Source organism: Nicotiana attenuata, unplaced genomic scaffold, assembly GCF_001879085.1.
Source record: "Nicotiana attenuata strain UT unplaced genomic scaffold, NIATTr2, whole genome shotgun sequence".
NCBI lineage: Eukaryota > Viridiplantae > Streptophyta > Magnoliopsida > Solanales > Solanaceae > Nicotiana > Nicotiana attenuata.
This window is the reverse complement of record NW_017672217.1, coordinates 27,209-34,708: the sequence shown is the minus strand read 5'-3', so window position 1 is coordinate 34,708 and position 7,500 is coordinate 27,209.

Sequence of the window (7,500 nt, the reverse complement as noted above, 5' to 3'; positions counted from 1 at the left end):
GCTCTTCTTGAGAAAGAGAGCCTAAGTCTCCAAAATTGACTCAACAAGGAATTGGGATGGACTCAAGAGATTTCATAGTCCCAATTAAAGGGTTAAACCTCGAGAGAGTAATTACCCGACTTGAACCCTAGTTGCTCGGGCAAATATGCATACCTAATTGGTCTTGAGAGAGTCAATTGGGCAAAACCACTCTTTCTACCTAGAGGTGTAGAGTGGGTAGTATCGAGCAACGGTTATAACATATTTCCCCAATCATGTCAATCATGTCAATCATGCCTTAGATGCAATTACCCGTCAATTAGCCACCTAGGTGAAGGTCACTACCCTAGTGCCTTTTAAACCATTAGATATAACTTGTAGCAATTTACTCTTAGTCTAATTTAGTTTCAATTTTAATTTGTAGTTTGATCATAGTAGAATATAAAGAAAAACCAAAAATGAATAGAAGACCAATTAAGAGCACATACGCAATCCTAAGCTAAATAGGTACTCGATTCCAATCCTAGCTCTCCGTGGATTCGATCCCGACCCACAAATTGGGTAAAAGCTATTGCGACCCTCTCTCGCTACTTTTTAGTGGAGCGGAGTTGGCAGCAATCACTTTTTGGCGCCGTTGCCGGGGAGCTAACGGTTTTGGCTATCTATTTAGTTAGTTTAGTGTGTTGTTCTTCTTTCCTTCTTTGTTACTAATTTGTTTGTGTGAATACTACAGGTACCAAATGGCTTTAAATGCTAATGACCGTCTTGGAAATTGTGCTTGCGGGGGAGTAGGTTGATGAAATTGGAGAGGATGAGGTGCCTCTTGTACCTCCCGGACCACGACGAGGCCGCCAGGCCAATGCTAATGATAATGTTCCAGACCCTCCTGCGCCACCTCCAAGAGCGGTTCCTCGGGTGCTACCGCACCAAGGATATGCAAGTGCTATTGTCCCACCCAGAATCCGGGCGGGCAATTTCCAGATAACTGATGTGAATTGACCTTACTTGAGCAACATGGGTATTTCACGGGCGCTGCGGATCAAAATGCCTACAAACATCTAAAAGGGTTTGTGGATACATGTTGGGGTAGCAAGCAGACGGAGGTGAGGAGGAGGTACAAGGGGATGAGGAGATAGCTGAAGGTCATGAGCCTCATGTGGGAGGCATTGCCCGAACTAGAAAGCCCGATGTTTGGGTGTATAGGTTTGTGAGCCAGGTGGCGTACCACAAGTTTAAGGAGTGGTAGCCGGTGAGAAAGTTGATACCGGAACAGAGTTTCATTAATAGAGATCTATTACCCCACAACCCCGACGTGCAGAGACAGTGTAGATGCCAACGAACACATGGTCAAGGAATTTTACTGCAATGTAGCCCACATCAAAATGGGCTCCAAAGTTACCAAGGTTCGTAATAAGACAGTGTTGTTCGAAGGGAAATGCCACAACGAATACTTGGGCTTCAATGAGGAGGATGAAATAATGTACATGGCGAAGTTGGAGATGGGCGAGGAGGTCCATCCATGGTTAGCTCAGTACCTGGCAATCCCAGGTACCGTTCCTGATTGGTTGACTGCTGGGGTCAAAATATTGTGGAGGACCTTAAACTTTGAGGCGAGGGGTTGGGAGACGTTTGTTTGCAGCCGGTTGGATCCTACTACACATGACCAGACCCTTCCTCTCCACCGGGCTGTATTGGTTGCTTCGATTATGGTGGGATACCCCCATAAATGTGGGGAATGTGATGTCCCGCATTATCTCGATAGTGGGAGTAGAGCATGACCGGAACTACCCTTTCCCTAGCACCCTCACTATGTACTTTCAGGACTTGAAGGTGGACAAGAGGCCATATGACATCAAGGTAAAGGCGGCAGCCCCGTTCTCCTGGTATAGCTTGAAGGGGAATGACAACCCCAAGGACAAGAACTACAAAGCCCCTACTTCTGCCCCAACTGGCCAGTCTGAAGAGCCAGTTGTGGTAGAGGTCCCTGCTGAGCCTACCTCCATTTCTGCTGATATGCCTCCCGGACCTTCCACATCTTCAGCCATTCCTCCTGGCCCTTCCACATCAGCAGGCCCGGAGATCCCATCTAGCCGGGCCCATCCCATCACTGCCCACCGGCTGAGCCAGGCCCTGCTAAGTATAAACAACTGGATGCAGACTGCCTCGTCCAAGTTGTCCACATTGACTACTACTGTAGCGGCTCAGTCAGCTCCCCCAGCCCCACAGGTACCCCAGTCAATCGAGGATGCGCTCAAAGAGATACTTGAGAACCAGAAGAAGATCCTCGGCACTCAGGCTGCGCTCACAAAGGCAGTGGATTCACATAGCAAGGCTCTCAAGGAGCTTGCTAAGGAGCATAGGAAGCTGCGGAAGACACGGGCCTCCAAGGAGTCCGTGAAGGAGCTGCGGGCAGATGTTGATAGACTGAAGGCAGACCAGCTGCCTTCGGCCTTGTTGCTTGATGATCCAGTCCCAGCAGCTCATCCACAGCCGGAGCAGACCCAGAGGCCTCCGAAGAGGAGGAGGATGATCCCGAGAGCAGATGATTCTATCATCCAGTTGGCGGGCCCACCGCAGACCTCCTCCAGTCAGCCACGGGATGTACCAGTTCCACAGCCTGTCAAGGTCCAGGCCCAGGTTCCAGTAGCTGAGAAGCAGACCACCGGGAACCAGTCTGAGGTTCCCGAGCACACAGAGGACCCAGGGACCACCCATGATCCTATGCAGACAGACACGACTTAGGGAGTCCTCTATATCCTTTTTCTATATCTTTTGGTGCTTATTTAGACTAGTTGGCATTGGGGACAATGCCAGCTTTCATTTGAGGGGGTGAGCCCTACATTTTGGATGATTGTATATATTGATACATTTTTATGCTTTATTGATTTTTCATCTTTGGTCTGTATATAATTTGATATTTAGTTACATTTATCGCATTTTCATCTTACTTTGGGTCTGTATATAAAGTTACATTTCATTGTATATATTCATCCCGTCTATTGTATATTCAAATCTCTTCTTGTACATATTTATTCTATTTTCCGCAAAAAAAATTTCGTTTTTAGCTTCTTATTTGTGATTCGTAGCTTTTTGTTTTTGAAATTTGCAATAAGCCTTTGGTTTTCTTAATGCCACGGTTCTTTCCAAAGGTGGAGTGTTGTGTGAACCGGGTGGCTCTTCCCAATGATAGATGGCGTGACAACCTCTTAAGGGTTTGAGTCCATTTTTCTTTCTGTTTTTAGTAGTTTGTAGTTAAGGGTACCTCAAGCAAAGCTTCACTTGGGCCTAGCACATTTGCCTTTGATCTTATGGTCAAAAACAAATTGTTGTGTTTAGGATGGTGAAAGTCGTGACCTTGAGACTCTTGTGTTGACCGATAATCATCAAGTGGTTTTTCGGGACCATTGTGTGCTCAAATCGTATCTAAGGTCGTTATGGGCCCCCGACTCTATGTCCTTAGCAATCCCTTAGCTTGTGTGGTGAGTAATTGAATTGCAAGTCCAAGTCCCGAGCCATTGGTCTAGAACTTGCCCTGAATGTTTGTTGAGGCGAAATCCTAAGTGAATTTTGACTTTAGACGTGATTATTGGCTCTCCTTAATCCAAATGATAGATTGAACAATTCCATAGCCTACCAATGATAAGATCCCTAGTCAACCCTTTTGAGCCTTAGACCTTTTTCTTTCAAGAACTATGATACAAGCCTATACCCGTTCTAAAAAGATACCCTCTCTTGGCACCCAAATCTTTCCTTTAGCACATGGCAAAAGTATAAGTTTGGGGGGGGAGATGAGGATTGCAACAAAGTGGTAAAAAGGCACAAAAGTGAAGAAAAGGAAAGGCAATGAAAAAGAAAGAAAAGCAAAAAATACAAAAAGGTGAAAAAGACTACAAAGGGATTCAAGAAAAGAAAAGAAAGAAAGGTGTGGAAAGTTGAAAAAGGAGAAAAGGTTTGAAATGCATAAGAAAGAGTGACAATGTGTCTCTCTAACCCCTTAGAAAGAAGTGAAATGACTCAAAGAGTCAAGTGAATTGAGCCAAATGAATCAAAAGAAGTGCTTAAGGGAAGATGGAACCCACTTGAACAAAAACAAGACCTACCCTGAACCAAAAGCCTTCACAATGACTCCACAAAAGACCTATAGGTTCTTGAGTCGAATGAAGCTTACATTAGTAGATACTCACATAAGGGGCAAGCATATGGTACTTAGAGCCGGAGTTGTGACCTTTCCTTTAGAGAGATGAGTGAATTCCCATTAACCTCGTTTTGTGTGCCACTATTCTAAAGGTGAGGTTTGCTTAGGGAAAATTGAGGATGTATGAGTTTGGGTTCCACAATGACCAAAGTAATTGAAAGAGTTCTTTGATGTGTTGAGTCAACTCTTGATGCTCTTGTGTCGCACTTGATCCATGGTTGTTCAAAGAGTAAATATTGTTAATGACTCATGTGTGTCGAGGGCAATTGTTAGTCCCAATTGATGCCAGTTGAGGTTGCTTTAGGAAAGCTGAAAATTTCATGGATTTTTCCTTAAGGGGTGGGTCTTACTTTGTTTGCTTGAGGACAAGCAAAAGCTTATGTTTGGGGGAGTTGATAACTAGGGATTTTGACGCATTTTATACCCCTTTGTGCTTGCTTTGATTATAAATTCATACAAAATAGTCCCAAAAGGCTCATAAGTTGTGCTTGATTGCAGGTTTGATCAACAAAGTGACAAGATGTCAAAGATCGGCTCAAAAGGAGTGAAACCTGCACAAGTACCAAAGACAAGACAAAACTCAGGAGAAACAGGCCTAGTGCGGCCGCACTACACTTTGTCCGGTCCGCACTAGGGAGATTTAGAGAGTTGGATTTTCAGGCATCAAGGCAGTGCGGCCGCAGAAGGTTTTGTGTGGTCCGCACTGAAGGCACCGCGGTCGTACCACCATTATTTGCGGTCCGCAGGACCAAAGTTCAGAGAGATGCCAACTTCAGGAGATGAAGCCTGTGCGGTCCGCAGTCCATTCTGCGCGGACCGCATTAGAAGCCTCCGCGGTCGCAGTCCTGTGCGGTCCGCGGAGCCTGGATTCAGAGAGTCAAATTTCAAGTTCAAGAGCCTAGTGCGGCCGTACACCATTTTGTGCGGTCCGCACTGACCCCGCAGGGGCAATTTTGTCCACTTTTTCCTGCTTAGTATAAATAGAACATTTTTCCATTTTTAGGGTATCAAATATTATAATATTATAGCTGAGCTCGTGAGACGATATTTCTTAGCCATTTTGGGCACTTTTACTTAGTTTTAATCACTGAATCTTTGTATCTACTTTAGTAATTAATTAATATGTCTTACTCTTAATCTATTTCTCTGATTTTATCTTCAAGCATGAATAGCTAGACCCATTAGCTAGGGTTGTGGCTCAACTCTAGTGTGGGTAATTGATGGGTGTTGTGATTTAAGGTTAGATTGATTATGGGTGTTTGTTATTTGGGTCAATTTTATGGTTTAATTTATGAATTAGTGGTTGCAAACACTAGTTTGTGCTATGTTGACTTAGGCTCTTCTTGAGAAAGAGAGCCTAAGTCTCCAAAATTGACTCAACAAGGAATGGGATGGACTCAAGAGATTCATAGTCCCAATTAAAGGGTTAAACCTCGAGAGAGTAATTACCCGACTTGAACCCTAGTTGCTTGGGCAAATATGCATACCCAATTGGTCTCGAGAGAGTCAATTGGGCAAAACCACTCTTTCTACCGAGAGGTGTAGAGTGGGTAGTATTGAGCAACGGTTATAACATATTTCCCCAATCATGTCAATCATGCCTTAGATGCAATTACCCGTCAATTAGCCACCTAGGTGAAGGTCACTACCCTAGTGCCTTTTAAACCATTAGATACAATTTGTAGCAATTTATCTCTTAGCTTAATCTAGTTGCATTTTCAATTAGTAGTTTGATAAAAATAGAATTATAAAGAAAATCCAAAAATGAATAGAAGACCAATTAAGAGCATACACGCATTCCTCAACTAGATAGATACTCGACTCCAATCCTAGCTCTCTGTGGATTCGATCCTGACCCAAAATCGGGTAATAACTATTGCGACCCTCTCTTGCTACTTTTTAGTGGTGCGGAGTTGGCTGCGATCACTTTTTGGCGTCGTTGCCGGGGAGCTAACGGTTTTGGCTATCTATTTAGTTAGTTTTGTGTGTTGTTCTTCTTTCCTTCTTTGTTACTAATTTGTGTGTGTGATTACTACAGATACCCAATGGCTTTAAATGCTAATGATCCTCTTGGGAATGTGCTTGCGGGGAAGGAGGTAGATGAAATTGGAGAGGATGAGGTGCCTCTTGTACCTCCCGGACCACGACGAGGCCGCCAAGCCAATGCTAATGATAATATTCCAGACCCTCCTCCGCAACCTCCAAGAGTGGCTCCCAGAGTATTACCAAACCAAGGATATGCAAGTGCTATTGTCCCACCCAGAATCCGGGCGGGCAATTTTCAGATAACTAATGTGATGTTGACCTTACTTGAGCAGCGTGGGTATTTCACGGGCGCTGCAGATCAAAATGCCTACAAACATCTCAAAGGGTTCATGGATACATGTTGGGGTAGCAAGCAGACGAATGTATCCGAAGATGCTCTTAGGTTGAGACTTTTCCCGTTCTCACTTCGGGGAAAGGCATTGGATTGGCTAGAGAGACTCCCAACCATTCCATCACAATTTGGGATGAGTTGGCGGATAAGTTTATTGCAAAAAATTTCTCACCCGGGCACATGGCGGCACTTCGAGATGAGATATTGGCTTTCAAGCAAGAACCCACGGAACCCTTACATGAGATTTGGGAGCGGTTTAGAACAATGGTGAAAGAATGCCCAAACAACGATATGACCGGGGCGATGATTCAACAAACCTTCTATCGGGGCATCAATACTACAAATAAGTGCATAGTCAATCTATTGGCCGGGGGTAATATCATGAAGTTGTCTTATGATGAAGCTTGCGAGATTCTTGACGAGATGGCGGATACGTCTTCCGCATGGCAAAGTAGAGCCAATGTTCCCCAAGGTGATCCTACAGTTATTCATTTGCATAAGGAGTTACACGACCATGGGCAGACTACAGCGGAGTTGACAACTACTATGAATCAATTGGCTAAGGCACAACTGCAACAAGTTCAAAACCCTCGCCAAGTGAATGCTATGGAAAGTGTTAATTTGCTTACCAACAAGAAAAGGCAAAGAAGGCAACAAAATCAAGGGAATTTTGAGCAATTTGATGATGATTGTGATGGNAAAGGGTTAAACCTCGAGAGAGTAATTACCCGACTTGAACCCTAGTTGCTTGGGCAAATATGCATACCTAATTGGTCTTGAGAGTGTCAATTGGGCAAAACCACTCTTTCTACCGAGAGGTGTAGAGTGGGTAGTATCGAGCAACAGTTATAACATATTTCCCCAATCATGTCAATCATGCCTTAGATGCAATTACCCGTCAATTAGCCACCTAGGTGAAGGTCACTACCCTAGTGCCTTTTAAACCATT